Here is a 20,510-nt window from a genome sequence, read left to right as displayed (position 1 = left end):
ACAAGGTCCTGATGCTCAGTAATTTCTAGTAAAATTTGCTTGATTCTAGGGTTTTCATGCCTGTAGGATTGAAAAAGATTGTTGCCTGGAAAATAGATTCTGGCCCTTTAAGAGCAGCCTCCTGATCATTACTGCCCTTGCTCTGTGTGCTGCACCTAAAATTTTCTTATTGCCCAAGTGACTGACCTGCTCCCTGCATGCTAACAGCCAGAGCTAGCAGCCTGCATGCTAAGAGCCAGAGCTAGCTCCCTGCATGCTAAGAGCCAGAGCTAGCTCCCTGCATGCTAACAGCCAGAGCTAGCAGCCTGCATGCTAAGAGCCAGAGCTAGCTCCGTGCATGCTAACAGCCAGAGCTAGCAGCCTGCATGCTAAGAGCCAGAGCTAGCAGCCTGCATGCTAAGAGCCAGAGCTAGCTCCCTGCATGCTAACAGCCAGAGCTAGCTCCCTGCATGCTAACAGCCAGAGCTAGCAGCCTGCATGCTAAGAGCCAGAGCTAGCTCCCTGCATGCTAACAGCCAGAGCTAGCAGCCTGCATGCTAACAGCCAGAGCTAGCAGCCTGCATGCTAAGAGCCAGAGCTAGCAGCCTGCATGCTAAGAGCCAGAGCTAGCAGCCTGCATGCTAACAGCCAGAGCTAGCAGCCTGTTCCCTGCATCGCGTGCTGAGGAGCTTCCTGTCATCGTGCTGCAGAAGGACAGCACCACGTTGACTGGAGCAGCCAGAGCCACGTGTCTCCGGCCGCTGTAGCGTAGCGTGGTTCTGAAACACACTGGCCCGGCTCTGCTGTCCACTCTGGGTTTATCCCTGCTTAAGGTGGCGCTTAAGGTCAACCTGTGTTTTAGAACATTCCTGCTCAATCCTGCAAAAGCTGCCAGCTATCTTTAACAGCTACTACAGTAAATCTGCTTAGCATGCAGCAGGAACATTACGTTAGGAACAGTGACCAGAGCAGCGCTTTACTCCACAACAACAACAACAACAACAACAACAGCAGCAGCCAGCTGGCCTCTGCCTGATGGCGTCTGCTCCTTTCACAGCAGATTAGCACAAATAGACGAGTCACAGGACAACAAGGACGTTCAGTCCAGAGATCGTCTTCCAGGTCCTGCATGTTTTACCTGTTCCAACTCACCTGGATCAGGTGAAGCATCATCAGCAGAACTTCTGCAAAACGCTGCTGAGAAAACGCAAAACCTGACCTGGACTCTCATGTTAACAAAATTACAGAGGGAGCCTAAGCAGCTGCTGCCTCCAGGTTTTAAATCCTCCATCCACATTTCAGGTGAAGGATTGGCTGCTGGAGACGGTGACCCTTGGTGACCCTTGGTGACCCTTAGTCTAAATGTGCAGCCCCTCCACGTTTCTTCTTCTGTGGAAATTGATCTGAGAGGAGGGCGGCATGTACTGCTCACCATGACCTGCAGCGAGGATCGGACCTCCTGGACTCAGCCAGTAATAAATGCATCAGTTTAAAGCACAGAAACGCCACAACATGATGGCAGAACCAGACAGAACCAGACAGAACCAAGCAGAACCAGGCAGAACCAGGCAGAACCAGGCAGAACCAGGCAGAACCAGGCAGAACCAGGCAGAACCAGGCAGAACCAGGCAGAACCAGGCAGAACCAGGCAGAACCAAGCAGAACCAGGCAGAACCAGGCAGAACCAGGCAGAACCAGGCAGAACCAGGCAGAACCAGGCAGAACCAAGCAGAACCAGGCAGAACCAAACAGAACCAAGCGGAACCAGGCGGAACCAGGCGGAACCAGGCGGAACCAGGCAGAACCAGGCAGAACCAGGCAGAACCAGGCAGAACCAGGCAGAACCAGGCAGAACCAGGCAGAACCAGACAGAACCAGGCGGAACCAGGCAGAACCAAGCAGAACCAGGCAGAACCAGGCAGAACCAAGCAGAACCAAGCAGAACCAGTCAGAACCAAGCAGAACCAGGCAGAACCCGTTTCTATGATCAGAGTTTTCATAACCTGCAAACTGAAGCAACTGTAACTGAATAAATTCTGGAGCCAAGCTGGGATTTGGTGAAGTCAGGAAGAGGGCAGCTGTTCCTGAAGCAAGGTGAGCAGATTAGCTCCTCAGAGAGGTCATGACCTTTCTATCTGCAGCATCACAGCAGCAACACGGCAGCAGAGTAAACAGCGCCGCTCCAGGAAAACCCATTCCACTTTGGGACAGGAAGTCATGGACGCCGATTAGCTGTTGAGTAACGCTGCACTTCAGCCATCATGGAGCAAAGTGACCCTGAGACGACAGGGACACCTTTAACACCAGCCTTACTGAGCGCCCGCTAAAGCCCCATCAAGTCATTAGCGCTAAATGAGATGATGAGGAGGAAGAGGAGGAAGAGGAGGAAGAGGAGACCCTGTTAAATCTCAGTGACTACAATGTCAGTGATGGATAACATGCATGGTTCCAAGGAGCTCTGCATGGAAGACGTAGGATGCAAAAAGGAGATGTGCATTATATGTGCTGCATCTGGGTGGTGCTGCCTTGTGCGGGCGCCAGAATGAATGCAGAATCTGGTCTTGTCTGAAATAAATGATGTGAATCACAGACAGTCTGTCAGTGAATGAAGAGGAAGCAGGTAAACATTCAGGTGAGTTGACATTACAAGTAAAACAAAGTAACATTCAGTTAGCATAGCTAGCTTTTCAGTTAGCATAGCTAGCTTTTCAGTTAGCATAGCTAGCTTTTCAGTTAGCATAGCTAGCTTTTCAGTTAGCATAGCTAGCTTTTCAGTTAGCATAGCTAGCTTTTCAGTTAGCGTGACCATCTCTGCATATTTCCTGTTCTATAATTGAAAGCGTCTGCAGTTTAAAGGTAACCAACATGTTTCCGGGTCATGTGACCATCCAGGTGGTCTTGTTTCCAGCAGTCATCAGCTCGCCCTCCTCCATCAGATTCACACGTGAAATAATGAGGCTTAATCCTCCGCATGATGTTTACTGCTGCTAACGGTTAAATGAGGCGCACACGGCCCGCCATTGTCCCGCTTCCTGTTTACTGAGGACATGCGATGTCCTGACAGGGTTTCAAACACATTGTGTCCATGCTGGAGGTCTCCGTGTCACGCCATCCTCTAATGAGAGGACGGCTACAGCGGCAGCACCGCCACAAAGCCCGCATTCTGCAGGATGTTGACTTTCCACGGTGACCGTTTGCTGACCGACGGCGGCCTCACATGATGGGCTGAATTATCTCCGAGTCCCGTTGAAGAAAACAGGTCAGAATGTTCGGCTCCTCTTCATGGGAGATGGACCCGTTTGTTCTGAGCTGCTGGTCCGTTTCAGGACTGCGTGTCGACCACCAAGCCTCCCAACAGCTTCTGATTGTTTCATGATGAAAACACATTCAGGAGAATTCCAGGTCAGACCAGGACATCTTTGATCGACACAAGAGAAAATAACCTTTGACCTGAAACTGAATCAACATGATCCAGATGTTCTCTGTACCTTCAGATCCAAACCTGGTTTTCCAACAACCTGAAATGTCTTGATGAGTTTTGCTGTTTCATATCAAACTCAGCCTCCAGCATCGGCCTGAACGCCGCGCTGCTGCGTCTCGAAGGCGTTATCTGAAGGCGTTATCTGAAGGCGTTATCTGAAGGCGATATCTGAAGGCGTTTCTAGCGTCTGTGGAGAAAAACTCAGCTGGTAGTGGTGAACCCCAGGGGTCTGTCCTGGGACCCGACGTGGTTTCGCTGTGCTGGACGGGTCCTTTTGTTGATGGAACAGCGAGAAGGCGGGCCACAGAGAGTCAGACCCACATCTCGGTTTACACTTCAGTTTGCATTGCAGTCATTTCTTCATTATATTATTTTCTAATCTTACAGTGTTTATATGGAGTGAACACACATTAACACTGCTAGGTCAAAATTCTGCTATGCTGTATTAATATTATTTGTTTGAGTTGCCCAGAGTTTGGCTCCCTGCACGGCGAAGGGCCGAGGTTCCCGAAGGGCCCCGTTGACGAACCACAGGCTTCATGCTGGCGGCATTTCATTGGCTGTCAAGTGGCAGCCATTTTCCCCCAATTATGTTCTTATGGTAGAGCTAAACCTGTGACAGACCAGCGACCCGACCAGCGACCCCTGTCGGCCCGCTGTGGCTGGGTTGGTTCCTGTTGTAGCAGGATGTGGTTCACAGCACCAGCAGGGGGCACCAGTGTGGGGCAGCTAAGGCTACTATGCAGTAGCTCAGCACAATCAAAGGGGAATAAGCTTTGGAGTCCTCTGGACTTGATGGAGTGCTATACCGGTCCAATTAGCATTTAGCATTATGTCTGGTAGGACAGGTGGGTGGATCCTTCAGCTGCGGCCCCCTGACCTCTCCCTGACCTCTCCCTGACCTCTCCCTGACCTTCCTCAGTCCCAGCAGGCTCCCTAAGCTGCCTCCATGGTTTCCTGTGAAACGTTTTAAAGGTCAGAGGGCCGATGATTTGAGCCTCTGGACCTGCGTGACCTGAGGAGCCGCGGCGTCTTCCAGCCAGATGTGCAGCTAAAGACTCTGGAACAAGCTGCCTCTTCACACTTATTAGCCTTTTACTCGTACTGCTTTTTATCTGCTTTATTTTCTTAATTTTATTGCTCTGTGTTCTTTCCTGCTTGATTTTGATGACCTTGTAAAGCGCCGTGGTTAACGTTGTGGTTTGGAAATGTTCCTTTGTTCCAGAGCCATTTGGTTCAGCTAAGAGAAATCTGCAGCAGATGAAGACATCTGGAAAGCTTCGGTTCCTTTGGGTTCACGTGGCAGGAGGAGCCGCGAGTCGTCTGGACCGGAACCGGATTATTCTCCAAGCGGCTTCGTTCAGCCAGGAACCAGGAAGTCCCTGGAAAGGTCAGAGGTTGGCCTGAACCTGCTGGGAAGGTCAAAGGCTGATGAGATGTTCTCCTCTCTGGAAGCTGCTGGACCCCACCTGGTATGGACATGACCTTTGACCCTTCCCTGCAGAGCCTCAGCTGTCCTAAAGCTCAACTGGATAAAATGGAAACAGCTGCTGACGACGGCCAGACTGCACAAAGCGGCCCGCAGCTCCAGAACCAGAATCCTGCTGGTTTTGGTTCCGGTTCTGGTCAGACTGTTGTGACACACTGACCTCAATCTGCAGCTCCTTTGTTTTCTGGAGCCGCTTTGTTCTGGCGCTCTGCAGGTGGTCACATGACCCCCGCCCGCTCCGGTTCCGGTCGGGTCCGTTTCATCACAGCGGCTTGTGAAGGAGAAGGACAAGGAGCCACGGTCCGCTGCCATGATCCAGACCCATCAGAACCTCTGTAGAACCTCCATCCAGCCCAAAGGACAGCTGGTTCCTCTCAGAGAGGCCCAGCATGCAGCTGGAAGAGGTGGCATCATGCTGTGGGCCGGGATCCTCTGACCTCCAAAGTCCAGCAAGGATTTCAGAGCCTCTGCAATCAGGAACAGGTGCAAACGCACAAAAAACGCGTCTCAATCAATCAATCAATCAAATTTTATGTGTGTAGCACATTTCAGCAGCAAGGCATTTCAAAGTGCTTTACATCATAAACACAAAGTCATATAGTAAACAATACATTGTTACATATTACATTTCAAAAACAATTCTAAACAGAATGTGTTTTTAATTGATGTAACGGATTGTAAAAAAATGTCTAAATTATTGTAGTTTATTTAAATTAAACAATTTAAATGAATTTCTAATTTAAGACTGTTGCAGATTGTTTATGTATGTTTGTCTGTTTTGGTTTGCATTGTTGGTGATTTATTTGGTTTAATGGTATTTTGTAATGTCTTGGGATTTTTTTTTTTAATACGTACCTCACGGGCTGCCGTAGAGAAAGAGGGCAGGGCCTATAAAACTGGGGAATTGCAGTGAACCAAATGAACTGTCAAACGTTGGACTAAGAAATGGCGTTCCCCAGTAAAGGCAGCGAGGTACGTTTTTGTGTGTTGTTGTATTGTTGATTTGTGTTGTATTTTAATATTTGTATTTGTTTAGTTTTCACGGTGATGGTGATGATGATGGTGATGATGATGGAGGTTTTGAAGTCAAGTGACCTGACGATGATCCAGCAAAATCATCAAAGGAGAAATAAAGCCAATATCACCTGTCGAGACCGACTGTTTTTTAATTCAAGTACTGGGGATCAGCTACAGTGAAAACTCGAGGTCTCCGTGTGTCGCCTTCCAATGACGGTGAGACGTTTGGTACGGACATCGCCGAAGTTTGTCGCTCCTCGGAATCAACGCTACAATGAGGAACTGTCTTCGCGCTGGATCCAAGTTTGTATCAAAAACTGAATCTGACAGATGACCACTGGAGCGGTGAGACATTGACTGATCAATCAACGCGGAAATAACGGCACCTGCTCGATATTTATGAACTGAGTTTAGACCGCTATTGGGTCAAATGAAATTCTGAATTATTTATAAGGTAGTAGCATATGTAAGAAAAAAATTATTAAAAAAAAAAAAAAAAAAAAAAAAGAAAACAATGGTGTTTTGTAATTAAATGTTAAGTTTGAATGTGGGTTTAATTTCACTGTAAGGTCTTAGAGTTAAGATGTCACTGCCAAATGAAATGGATCTTTCTGCTGAAGATGTGAAAACTGAAGAAAAGCCAAAGGGACAAGAGTTGGTTTCAGGTCCTCGCACAAGAAAGTTGACTGAAAAGGGAGAGCAGTACAGAGAAGAAGAGTCTGCAAAACAGATAAAGGCATTTCTTAAGTCTTATGCATCCTGGAAACAAACTGCAAGAAGCAAGGAAGAAGCTAAAGGGTTTCTGCTCTGAGGAGAATCTGGATGAAATAAATAAGCAAGTCCAGAACAGTCTTGATAAAGTGAAACAGAATTATGAGTTTCTTCAACGTAATTTTTTAAATACTCCAGATATTGTGCAGAAACTAGATGCCTGTACTATATTAACAAATGAGATTTATGATCTTGTGTGTAAGCGTTTAGAAAGGGGTATTGTTGAGGAAAACTTTAATCAAGAAGTTGAAAAGGAAAGAGTGAGAGAAGTCTTAAATAGAGATGAATATCAATCTGTTTTTGGAGAAGCGTCTATTGAAAGTTCTCCCTGCAGTTCATCAATTACTAGCTCCAAGGTTTCTCAGGGGCGTGTAATGGCAGAAGCTGATCTTGCAGCCAAAAGGGTTCAAGTTAGATCAATGTTGGAGATTGAAGCTCAGCATGCTAAAGTCAGTAAACTTGAATGTGACTGGAAATGTCATGAGTCCCAGATTATGGCAGAAATGAAGCAGAAGGAAGCTGAAGTGCTACAGCAGCTTGATGAAGAGAAGAGCAAGTTAAAGGTAATGCAAACAGACATGGAAGTTAAGATGGCTGCAGCTCGGGTTGCTGTTTACAGCAGACTTGAAGATGGTGTTGAAAAGGGAAATCTTGATTTTAAGTCTGAGGTTAAATCAGAGCAAACACTGAAACACCCAAGTCATAAAGCTGCAAAGGTTGCATCAATTCTACCACCTCATGTTTGTGCTGAGATTCCTGCAGTGAACTTGGCTGAAGCCTTAACGAGCTCATTGAGTTTAAGTCGCCTTCCTGTTCCTGAACCTGCTATATTCTCTGGTGACCCTTTGAAATTTGTGGACTTTAAAATATCATTCACGACTTTAATTGATTCAAAATCCATCTCTGCTGGAGAAAAAATGTTGTATCTGAAAAGTTATCTTTCAGGAGAAGCCCGAAAGGCTGTAGAAGGTTTCTTTTACAGAAGCTCTGAGGACGCATATGAAGGTGCTTGGTCAGTTTTACAAGATAGGTATGGAAACCCATTTGTCATCCAGAAAGCATTTAGGGATAAACTTATGTCATGGCCAAAGATTGCACCAAACGATCCATTGTCTCTCAGAGATTTTGCTGACTTTTTGAAAGGTTGTGAAGAGGCTATGCCTCAAGTAAAGGGACTGTCCATCTTAAATGACTGTGAAGAAAATCATAAGATGTTGAAGAAGTTACCAGACTGGGTTACGTAAATGGAGTAGAGTTGTTGTTGAAGTACTTGATGCATGTGGAGAATATCCATCCTTTGAATGTTTTTCTAGATTTATACAAAAGGAAGCACGTATAGTATGCAACCCTGTTGCTTCTCCATTTTTGTTAAAGTCTAGAACTTCTTCAAATGACCTTTCCAGGAAAGCAAAGGTTCTTAACACCAGTACGGAGTTTAAGAAACAAGAAAGTGTTCATGGTTTAAAATCTAAACTGCCTTGCTTGGTTTGTGCAGACATGTCACACAGTGTTGCTAAATGTCCTACATTTGCAGTTAAATCAATGGAAGACAAAAGATCATTTATATATCAGAACCATCTTTTGTTTGGATGCTTAAGGAAAGGTCATTTATTGAAAGATTGTAAAACGCGGCATGTTTGTGGGGAGTGTAGACGGCATCATCCTACTTGTTTGCACAAGGAGAGAGTGAGATCTCATGATGTTGCTCAGCAGTGTTCCATAACTCCAGAAGAAACACCTCAGGTTTCTCATAGTGTATTATCTCATGCACTCATCCGAAACATTTCTGCTACATCAAGTATTGTTCCAGTTTTCCTGTCCTCTGTGAAGGATCCTGGGAAGGAAATACTTACATATGCACTCCTTGATACTCAGAGTGACTCCTCCTTTGTTTTAGAAGATCTTGTGAGAAACTTGATTGTTGAAACCAAACCAGTACAGTTAAAACTTAGTACCATGGTTTCTGTTGATACACCCATTTCAAGTCAAAATGTGTATGGCTTGCAGGTTCGGAGTTTTTTCTCTGATACTTGTATACAGTTGCGGCAAGCATATACACGTGACTTTATTCCTGTTGATACATCTTGCATACCAAGTAGAAGTACAGCATTACAGTGGCCTCACCTTAAACATCTAGCTGGCAAAATGCCTGCTTTGCAAAATTGTGAAGTAGGTTTACTTATTGGTTTTGACTGTCCTTCTGCTTTGGCTCCCTTGGAAGTTGTTGTTGGTGGGGAAAATGAACCTTTTGCTCAGAAGACTGCTCTTGGTTGGAGTATTATTGGGGCAATTAATCCACATTTAGATCGGCAAGGAAACCAAAGATATGTACACAGAGTGATGGTGAAAGAAATGCCCACTCCATTAACTTCTGATGTTTTAAGAGCTTTGGAGTTGGATTTTAATGAAAGGGGTTCAGAAGGAAAATGTGTTTCCCAAGATGACATTCGGTTCATACGACTTCTGAGCGAAAACATTATACAAAAAGATGATGGCCATTTGGAGATGCCCCTTCCATTTAAAACATCCTGCCTTCCTATGTTGCCAAACAATAAGACACTGGCTACCGTTCGTTTACAACATCTGAGGAGAAGGTTAAAGAGAAATGATCAGTTCTACAATCATTATAAAACATTTATGGAGTCTATCATTAACTGTGGAGATGCTGAACTAGTTTCTGAGGAAAATGCCAATGATGGTTGTGTGTGGTACTTGCCTCATCATGGGGTGTATCATTCAAAGAAACCAGATAAGTTAAGGGTAGTGTTTGACTGCTCAGCTAAATTTCGTGGCATCTCTTTGAATGATACTTTGTTGACTGGTCCAGATTTGATCAACTCTTTAACTGGAATCCTCCTGCGTTTCAGAAAAGAAGCTGTGGCTATTACTTGTGACATTGAAAGGATGTTCCACCAGTTTTATGTTACGTCTAACCATCGCTGTTACCTGAGGTTTATGGTGGGAGCAAGGAGATTTGGATGGTCTAATAAGTGTTCCTACAGCTAATGACACTCCAGATTTTTTGGAACGTTTCACTAAGTTTTCATCTTGGTCAAAATTGATTAAAGTTGTTGCCAGAATCAAAAGACTTGGATGCCACAACAAATGCTATTCAAACGTGGTGAGTGTTAAAGAACGGGAAGATGCTGTTAAATCAGTGGTGAAACTTGTACAAGAACAGGCTTTTGGCTCCGAGATGAGGTTGTTAAAAGGGGGAGACATCCTTCCCCGTTCTAGCCCTTTGTTCAATTTGAATCCTATTGTAAAAGATGGACTGCTGCGAGTTGGTGGACGATTAAAACATTCACCTCTTAGTGAAGATTTTAGATATCCACTGATTTTGCCAAAACACAGCCATGTTACTCATCTTATTTTGTCTTACTGTCACAATCAAGTAAGTCATCAAGGCAGAGGTCAAACTCAAATGCAGGTCCGGCTTAATGGGTTTTGGATTATTGGCTGCAGCAGGTTGGTGGCTCAGATGATTCATAAATGTGTGCAGTGCAGGAAGATCAGACGTCCAGTGGAAGAACAACTTATGGCTGAGCTTCCAAAAGAACGCTTGGAAGCATCTGCACCATTTACCTATTGTGGAATGGACTGTTTTGGTCCTTTTATTGTTAAAAGAAATCGTAAGGAATACAAAAGGTATGGGTTGTTGTTCACCTGCCTTTATTCAAGAGCTGTTCACATTGAAATGTTGGAGGATTTGTCCACAGATTCTTTTATTAATGGCCTGCGCTGTTTCATTAGTTTGAGAGGAGCCGTTCGCCAGATATATTGTGATCAAGGAAGAAATTTTGTAGGAGCCCAAAATGAGTTTAAACAATGTGGTCCTAAACATTTGGAGTCTTTCCTGGCAGAAAATCAATGTGAGTTCATTTTTAATGCACCATCAGCAAGTCATGCTGGTGGTGTTTGGGAGCGTCAGATACGAACCATTCGAAATGTATTAGCTTTTACTCTATCACAAAACTTGGGAAAACTTGATGATGCTTCATTAAGAACTTTCTTTTATGAAGCCATGGCCATAATTAATAGTCGTCCTTTAACACTGAAGGGAATGAATGACCCTGGTTCTCTTGAACCTTTAACTCCTAACCATCTGCTTCAGATGAAGTCTGAGTCTGCCTTGCCTCCTGTAGGGAAATTTGTGAGGGAGGATATCTATTCCTCAAAACGTTGGCGCCGTGTGCAGTTTCTGGTTGAGCAGTTTTGGAGTCGGTGGAAGAGAGAATACCTCCAGAATATTTCCATTAGACAAAAATGGCATGTAGTTCGGCGCAATTTAAAAATAAATGATATTGTAATAGTAAAAGAGGATTTTCTCCAAGAAATAGGTGGCAGTTGGGTCGTGTTGTTGAAAACAATTGTTGATAGCGATGGCTTGGTTCGAAAAGTAAAATTGAGGACAGGAGAACAAAGATCAGGTAGGGATATTATTTCTAAGAGTTCAGTAATAGGAAGACCGGTGCAAAAATTGGTGGTGTTATTAGAAAACGATTTGTAAACTTAATGTACACAGACGAGCATGTTTTAAACAATCTGCATGATTTTTAAAAAAAAACCTTTTAAATGCATAATTTTAGTAATGGTTCATGCATTATTGGTGGGAGTGTAACGGATTGTAAAATGAAATGTCTAAATTATTTGTAGTTTATTTAAATTAAACAATTTAAATGAATTTCTAATTTAAGACTGTTGCAGATTGTTTATGTATGTTTGTCTGTTTTGGTTTGCATTGTTGGTGATTTATTTGGTTTAATGGTATTTTGTAATGTTTTGGATTTTTTTTTTTTAATACGTACCTCACGGGCTGCCGTAGAGAAAGAGGGCAGGGCCTATAAAACTGGGGAATTGCAGTGAACCAAATGAACTGTCAAACGTTGGACTAAGAAATGGCGTTCCCCAGTAAAGGCAGCGAGGTACGTTTTTGTTTGTTGTTGTATTGTTGATTTGTGTTGTATTTTAATATTTGTATTTGTTTAGTTTTCACGGTGATGGTGATGATGATGGTGATGATGATGGAGGTTTTGAAGTCAAGTGACCTGACGATGATCCAGCAAAATCATCAAAGGAGAAATAAAGCCAATATCACCTGTCGAGACCGACTGTTTTTTAATTCAAGTACTGGGGATCAGCTACAATTGAGATTTAAAGGAAGTCAGGGTTTCTGCTGTTTTACAGTTTTCTGGAAGTTTGTTCCAAAGTTTTGGTGCATAGATGCTGAAAGCTGCTTCTCCTCTCTTGGTTCTGGTTCTGGATGCAGAGCAGAACCAGAACCAGAACCTGAGAGTCTGGAAGGTTGATACAACAACAGCAGATCTTTGATGTATTGTGGTGCTAAACCTTTCAGTGATTTATAAACTAACAACAGTATTTTAAAATCTATTCTTTGAGCTACAGGGAGCCAGTGGAGGGACTTTAAAACTGCTGTTATGTCTCTATCTTCCTGGTTTTAGTGAGAACAGGAGCAGCAGCTTCTGGATCAGCTGCAGCTGGAGGATTGATTTGTTGGACAGGCCTGTGAAGACGCTGTTACAATAATCAATGAGACTAAAGATAAACGCATGGATGAGTTTCTCTAGATCTGGCTGAGACATTAGTCCTCTAATCCTGGAGATGTTCTTCAGGTGATAGAAGGCCGACTTTGTTACTGTCTTTATGTGGCTCTAGAGGTTCAGGTCAGAGTCCATCACTACTCCCAGGTTTCAGGCTGATCGCTAGTTTTTAGTTGTAATAACTGGAGCTGTGCATTGACTCTAGATCTATAGCTCTAGATCTATAGCTCTAGATCTAGAGCTCTAGATCTATAGCTCTAGATCTATAGCTCTAGATCTATAACTCTAGATCTATAGCTCTAGATCTATAGCTCTAGATCTAGAGCTCTAGATCTATTGCTCTAGATCTATAGCTCTAGATCTATAGCTCTAGATCTATAGCTCTAGATCTATAGCTCTAGATCTATAACTCTAGATCTATAGCTCTAGATCTAGAGCTATAGATCTAGAGCTATAGATCTATAGCTCTAGATCTATAGCTCTAGATCGTTCCTCTTTAGGTTAAAAAATAATGACTTCAGTTTTGTTTTCGTTCAGCTGGAGAAAGTTTTGGCACATCCACACATTTATCTGTTCTAAGCATTTATGCAGTGATTGGATGGGGTCAAAGGTCACCTGGTGACATCATAATGTAGAGCTGTGTGTCATAGTTATGGTAGCCAATATTATTTCCTGTTATAACCTGAGCTAGTGGGAGAATATAAATATTAAATAAGAGGGGTCCTAGGATTGAACCTTGGGATACCCCACATGTGACCTTTGACCTCTTTAATGAGAAGTTTCCAATTGAAACAAAGAAATCCCTGTTCTTTAAGTAAGATTCAAACCAGTCGAGCACCGAACCGGAGAGTCCAACCCAACTCTCCAGTCGATTCAGTAATATGTCAAAAGCTGCACTGAGGTCCAACAGAACCAGCACTGTGGTTCTGCCACAGTCCGTATTTATATGGATGTCATTGAATACTTTGACTAGGCCAGTCTCCGTGCTGTGGTGAGCACGGAAACCAGATTGGAAAGAGTCAAAGCAGTTGGTCATCATGAGGAAACTATTTAATTGTTTACACAGTTTTTTCAATAAGTTTGCTGATGAATGGGAGGTCAGAGGTCACACTACAAACACGCCTCAAATGCACTACAAAGCATCGGTTGCCCTGTTATCCTTGATGCCCCAGAGCCTTTGATCCAAACGGATTCTGATCTGTTTTGGATCAATAGGTCAGAACCACGTTTCCCGGCTGACCTCCAGCTGTGGTTCTGAATGACAACAAAGTGGAAATGAATAAAAGAAGAAAACAGTGAGAAGTGGCAGGAAACAGGAAGTGGAGAGGGAAAGAAGCTACTGAACGTTAGCGAGGCTAAATTCAGAGATTCTGGATCCAGACCGGATCCAGCAGAGCAACACAATATCAGCAAACGTTGCAGCAGGCCTAAGGTCATTAACAATCGCCTTGTTTTAGTCCGTCGGGTCACAGCAACGTCCAGAACTCTTAAAGTTGAAGTCGAACAAAAAACTGTTCCTGTGATCTGGGTGCGACCCAAATGGAGGATCTCAGCAGAACCGCGGCGCCGATGGTTGGTTGAAAACCAGGAAAGCAGCTTTTCAATAGCAGAAACTGCTGGTCAGGACAGAAATGTTCACAGCTGTTCTGCGCCGGGAGCTGAAACGTCCCAGGAGTCCTTGGGACTCTGAGTGCTGGGAACGCTGGTGAAACTGGAACCCAGCAGGAGGAAGGAAGGAAAGCTGAGTTTCACTTCTGTTGGTAATGGTGGCTGCTCCCCCTAGTGGTCTGGAGGTCTAGCGGAGTCAGTCGCTCCTGTCATGGTGTTTCATCTGCACGATAAAGAATAGCTGCTGGACTCACATGTCCCCAATAATGGACACAACGCTGCACCGTTGGACGGGTTTGCAGGACAAGCCTGAAGTCTTTGGTTCAGTGACAGGAGGAGGAACGACTTCATCAGGATGGATTATGGAGCCAGAAGCTTTAAATAAGCAGCATTTCTCTATGGATTACATATTTAGATATAAATCTAAATATGACTGCTGCACATGGAGAATCTCTCATTTGAGGATTTACAGCCGTTTTAATTTTTCCCAAATATTTCAGCTAAAGAAACAATTTCATAACAAACCATGAAAACCAGCAGGAATCCTTACTTGACTTTGGTAGATTATGTAACCAACTGGACAACATAAGGAGCTGAATGATGATGAAACATTATTATCATACAGTATTAGCAGCTGGTGTTAAAATATTAGCGGTTTTAGCATCAGCTGCTAGCAGGGCTCAGTCCTGGCCTCTTTTATCCTTGATGCTCCAGGAGCCTTTTGAGTTTTTCTTTAGTCTGAGCATCAGGAGGTCTGTGCCCCTCAACAATCATATACAGCTGCATATAACTTCACTAAATGAAGTTTAGTGAACTTCATTCTCTAAACATCCAGAGGTGCTAACATAGAAACCTGATGTAGAGTGAACCCTCTGAGCTTTTTGATCAGTCTGTAGCCGAGTTGTCAGAGGTTAAACTGAAGTAGCACAGCCTGTTTAATAAAATAGCAGAAGATTTCTTATTTCAGAACGTCATAACCTTTGACCTTCTGTCCTCTGGCCTGTTTAACAGCTACAGTCTCAGATCAACTCGGCCTCCAGCAGCAGCTTTCTACCCGCTGCTGTAGAAACAAACGTTATATCAGCTTTGCGTTGTGGTCACATGATGACAGTGATCATGTGATCTGATTAAATATTATGATTCATATGGTTGTTGCTGTTCCGTGTTTTAAGACTTTGTTCAATGGGCCCCTTTTTAACTTTGAGCCCCCGGCCCTCCAAAGGGCTCTGCACGGCCCTGCATCGATCTGACCCAAAGCTAAGCTGACATGTTTGTCTCTGCACAGCTGATCCTCTGACCTCAGGACAAGTCCTGGACGATTGGTCAGACACAAGAAGCTCCCCTTGTCCAATCAGTGGACGTTAATGGACCGGGATAGCCCGTCCCGTCTGAACTGTGGAGGTCTGTCCTCTCTGGAGGACGATAATGGACCGGGACAGCCTGTCCTGTCTCTGTCTCAGACCTGCTTTTGGGGTCCAGAGCTGTAAATCTGCATCTCTGCTGTAACAGTTCCTGCTGAAGGACTGGGACAGATGTTTTCCATGTGAGGATGATTTAAGACACTTTCTACGTTGGGTTACATCAGATCTCGTCCAGTTATCAGTGGGACAGATGTTTCCACTGATGGGAGAATTTAATGGTTCTCTTTATGGCTTACAGGCCGCGGCAGAACGGAGCTGGCTGCCTTCGGATCTCTTGTTCTCTGCTTGTTTTTCCTTCTGGTTTTCCTCGTGTTTCTGCGCCGCCAGCTTGTTAATGTGCAACATGGTAATGTGCAACATGGTAATGTGCAACATGTTAATGTGCAACATGTTAATGTGCAACATGGTAATGTGCAACATGTTAATGTGCAACATGGTAATGTGCATCATGTTAATGTGCAACATGGTAATGTGCATCATGTTAATGTGCAACATGGTAATGTGCAACATGTTAATGTGCAACATGGTAATGTGCAACATGTTAATGTGCATCATGTTAATGTGCAACATGGTAATGTGCAACATGTTAATGTGCAACATGGTAATGTGCATCATGTTAATGTGCATCATGTTAATGTGCAACATGTTAATGTGCATCATGTTAATGTGCATCATGTTAATGTGCAACATGGTAATGTGCATCATGTTAATGTGCAACATGGTAATGTGCAACATGTTAATGTGCATCATGGTAATGTGCAACATGTTAATGTGCAACATGGTAATGTGCAACAGGGTAATGTACAACATGTTAATGTGCAACATGGTAATGTGCATCATGTTAATGTGCATCATGTTAATGTGCAACATGGTAATGTGCATCATGTTAATGTGCATCATGTTAATGTGCAACATGGTAATGTGCATCATGTTAATGTGCAACATGGTAATGTGCAACATGTTAATGTGCATCATGGTAATGTGCAACATGTTAATGTGCAACATGGTAATGTGCAACAGGGTAATGTGCAACATGTTAATGTGCAACATGGTAATGTGCAACAGGGTAATGTGCAACATGTTAATGTGCAACATGTTAATGTGCATCATGTTAATGTGCAACATGTTAATATGCAACATGTTAATGTGCAACATGGTAATGTGCAACAGGGTAATGTGCAACATGTTAATATGCAACATGTTAATGTGCAACATGTTAATATGCAACATGTTAATGTGCAACATGTTAATATGCAACATGTTAATGTGCAACATGTTAATATGCAACATGTTAATGTGCATCATGTTAATGTGCAACATGGTAATGTGCAACATGTTAATGTGCAACATGTTAATGTGCATCATGTTAATGTGCAACATGTTAATATGCAACATGTTAATGTGCAACATGTTAATATGCAACATGTTAATGTGCATCATGTTAATGTGCAACATGGTAATGTGCAACAGGGTAATGTGCAACATGTTAATGTGCAACATGGTAATGTGCATCATGTTAATGTGCAACATGTTAATGTGCAACATGTTAATGTGCAACATGGTAATGTGCATCATGTTAATGTGCATCATGTTAATGTGCAACATGTTAATGTGCATCATGTTAATGTGCAACATGTTAATGTGCAACATGGTAATGTGCAACATGTTAATGTGCAACAGGGTAATGTGCAACATGTTAATGTGCAACAGGGTAATGTGCAACATGTTAATGTGCAACATGCTAATGTGCAACATGTTAATGTGCATCATGTTAATGTGCAACATGTTAATGTGCATCATGTTAATGTGCAACATGTTAATGTGCAACATGTTTATGTGCATCATGTTAATGTGCATCATGTTAATGTGCAACATGTTAATGTGCAACATGTTAATGTGCATCATGTTAATGTGCAACATGTTAATGTGCAACATGTTAATGTGCATCATGTTAATGTGCAACATGTTAATGTGCAACATGTTAATGTGCATCATGTTAATGTGCAACATGTTAATGTGCAACATGGTAATGTGCAACATGTTAATGTGCAACAGGGTAATGTGCAACATGTTAATGTGCAACAGGGTAATGTGCAACATGTTAATGTGCAACATGCTAATGTGCAACATGTTAATGTGCATCATGTTAATGTGCAACATGTTAATGTGCATCATGTTAATGTGCAACATGTTAATGTGCAACATGTTTATGTGCATCATGTTAATGTGCATCATGTTAATGTGCAACATGTTAATGTGCAACATGTTAATGTGCATCATGTTAATGTGCAACATGTTAATGTGCAACATGTTAATGTGCATCATGTTAATGTGCAACATGTTAATGTGCAACATGGTAATGTGCAACATGTTAATGTGCAACAGGGTAATGTGCAACATGTTAATGTGCAACAGGGTAATGTGCAACATGTTAATGTGCAACATGCTAATGTGCAACATGTTAATGTGCAACATGTTAATGTGCAACATGGTAATGTGCAACATGTTAATGTGCAACAGGGTAATGTGCAACATGTTAATGTGCAATATGCTAATGTGCAACATGTTAATGTGCAACATGTTAATGCGCAACATGCTAATGTGCATCATGTTAATGTGCAACATGTTAATGTGCAACATGCTAATGTGCAACATGGTAATGTGCATCATGTGCATCATATGGACTCCGCTCAGATCTCCAGGAGGAAGCAGCAGGAACGTTTTGGACGCCGCTGTTTCCGTCTCAGCAGAACTTTAAACACAAACTGAACATGAAGAACCTGATCAGAGAGCAAACGGCCTTTTAGCCTGATATCGTCTTCATGCTGGACGTGTCCTACAGCTGGACGTTTCCTACAGCTGGACGTGTCCTACAGCTGGACGTGTCCTACAGCTGGACGTTTCCTACAGCTGGACGTGTCCTACAGCTGGACGTTTCCTACAGCTGGACGTGTCCTACAGCTGGACGTGTCCTACAGCTGGACGTGTCCTACAGCTGGACGTTTCCTACAGCTGGACGTGTCCTACAGCTGGACGTGTCCTACAGCTGGACGTTTCCTACAGCTGGACGTGTCCTACAGTTGGACGTTTCCTACAGCTGGACGTGTCCTACAGCTGGACGTGTCCTACAGCTGGACGTGTCCTACAGCTGGACGTTTCCTACAGCTGGACGTTTCCTACAGCTGGACGTGTCCTACAGCTGGACGTGTCCTACAGCTGGACGTTTCCTACAGCTGGACGTGTCCTACAGCTGGACGTGTCCTACAGCTGGACGTGTGCTACAGCTGGACGTGTCCTACAGCTGGACGTTTCCTACAGCTGGACGTGTCCTACAGCTGGACGTGTCCTACAGCTGGACGTTTCCTACAGCTGGACGTGTCCTACAGTTGGACGTTTCCTACAGCTGGACGTTTCCTACAGCTGGACGTGTCCTACAGCTGGACGTGTCCTACAGCTGGACGTTTCCTTCAGCTGGACGTGTCCTACAGCTGGACGTTTCCTACAGCTGGACGTGTCCTACAGCTGGACGTTTCCTACAGCTGGACGTGTCCTACAGCTGGACGTGTCCTACAGCTGGACGTTTCCTACAGCTGGACGTGTCCTACAGCTGGACGTGTCCTACAGCTGGACGTTTCCTACAGCTGGACGTGTCCTACAGTTGGACGTTTCCTACAGCTGGACGTGTCCTACAGCTGGACGTGTCCTACAGCTGGACGTTTCCTACAGCTGGACGTTTCCTACAGCTGGACGTGTCCTACAGCTGGACGTGTGCTACAGCTGGACGTGTCCTACAGCTGGACGTTTCCTACAGCTGGACGTGTCCTACAGCTGGACGTGTCCTACAGCTGGACGTTTCCTACAGCTGGACGTTTCCTACAGCTGGACGTGTCCTACAGCTGGACGTTTCCTACAGCTGGACGTGTCCTACAGCTGGACGTTTCCTACAGCTGGACGTGTCCTACAGCTGGACGTTTCCTACAGCTGGACGTTTCCTACAGCTGGACGTTTCCTACAGCTGGACGTGTCCTACAGTTGGACGTTTCCTACAGCTGGACGTGTCCTACAGCTGGACGTTTCCTACAGCTGGACGTGTCCTACAGCTGGACGTTTCCTACAGCTGGACGTGTCCTACAGCTGGACGTTTCCTACAGCTGGACGTGTCCTACAGCTGGACGTGTGCTACAGCTGGACGTGTCCTACAGCTGGACGTTTCCTACAGCTGGACGTGTCCTACAGCTGGACGTGTCCTACAGCTGGACGTGTCCTACAGCTGGACGTTTCCTACAGCTGGACGTGTCCTACAGCTGGACGTGTCCTACAGCTGGACGTGTCCTACAGCTGGACGTTTCCTACAGCTGGACGTGTCCTACAGCTGGACGTTTCCTACAGCTGGACGTGTCCTACAGCTGGACGTTTCCTACAGCTGGACGTTTCCTACAGCTGGACGTGTCCTACAGCTGGACGTGTCCTACAGCTGGACGTTTCCTACAGCTGGACGTGTCCTACAGCTGGACGTTTCCTACAGCTGGACGTGTCCTACAGCTGGACGTTTCCTACAGCTGGACGTTTCCTACAGCTGGACGTGTTACAGCTGGACGTGTGCTACAGCTGGACGTGTCCTACAGCTGGACGTTTCCTACAGCTGGACGTGTCCTACAGCTGGACGTTTCCTACAGCTGGACGTGTCCTACAGCTGGACGTTTCCTACAGCTGGACGTTTCCTACAGCTGGACGTGTCCTACAGCTGGACGTTTCCTACAGCTGGACGTTTCCTACAGCTGGACGTTTCCTACAGCTGGACGTGTCCTACAGCTGGACGTTTCCTACAGCTGGACGTTCCTACAGCTGGACGTGTCCTACAGCTGGACGTGTCCTACAGCTGGACGTTTCCTACAGCTGGACGTGTCCTACAGCTGGACGTTTCCTACAGCTGGACGTGTCCTACAGCTGGACGTGTCCCTCATATCTTGAAAAGTTAAATGTACATTAAATTATGGTTCCATGTAAATATGTCGTTTCATGAAACATTGTGAAAGTGATTTTCAGAATCGTTTCTATCAAATCAAAACATTTTGCTCTTTATTCATAAAAACCCAAAACAATAAACCATCACATGAAAACCAACAACCTGTCAGAGTGAAACTCTCAGTGTCACTGACAGGAAGTGACGTCAAACGCGGCAT

At 44.4% G+C, this 20,510-nt stretch overlaps 2 long non-coding RNA genes across 2 annotated transcripts; both read left to right on the top strand.

Annotated features, from left to right (window-relative positions):
• Nucleotides 1-5,668: 5,668 nt before the first annotated feature.
• On the top strand, nt 5,669-6,098 carry LOC129352138 (uncharacterized). The gene is made up of 2 exons (XR_008604856.1): nt 5,669-5,921; nt 5,986-6,098. It is a non-coding gene; the product is annotated as an uncharacterized LOC129352138 (long non-coding RNA).
• A 5,227-nt stretch (nt 6,099-11,325) lies between these two features.
• LOC129352139 (uncharacterized) lies at nt 11,326-11,840 on the top strand. Its single transcript, XR_008604857.1, has 2 exons — nt 11,326-11,662; nt 11,727-11,840. It is a non-coding gene; the product is annotated as an uncharacterized LOC129352139 (long non-coding RNA).
• Nucleotides 11,841-20,510: the final 8,670 nt, after the last annotated feature.

The sequence above is a fragment of the Poeciliopsis prolifica genome, unplaced genomic scaffold (genome assembly GCF_027474105.1).
Source record: "Poeciliopsis prolifica strain line A6 unplaced genomic scaffold, Auburn_PproV2 SCAFFOLD073, whole genome shotgun sequence".
In the NCBI taxonomy this organism is placed as follows: domain Eukaryota; kingdom Metazoa; phylum Chordata; class Actinopteri; order Cyprinodontiformes; family Poeciliidae; genus Poeciliopsis; species Poeciliopsis prolifica.
Note: the sequence above shows the minus strand (reverse complement) of the source record. Positions and strands in the feature narration are given on the sequence as shown.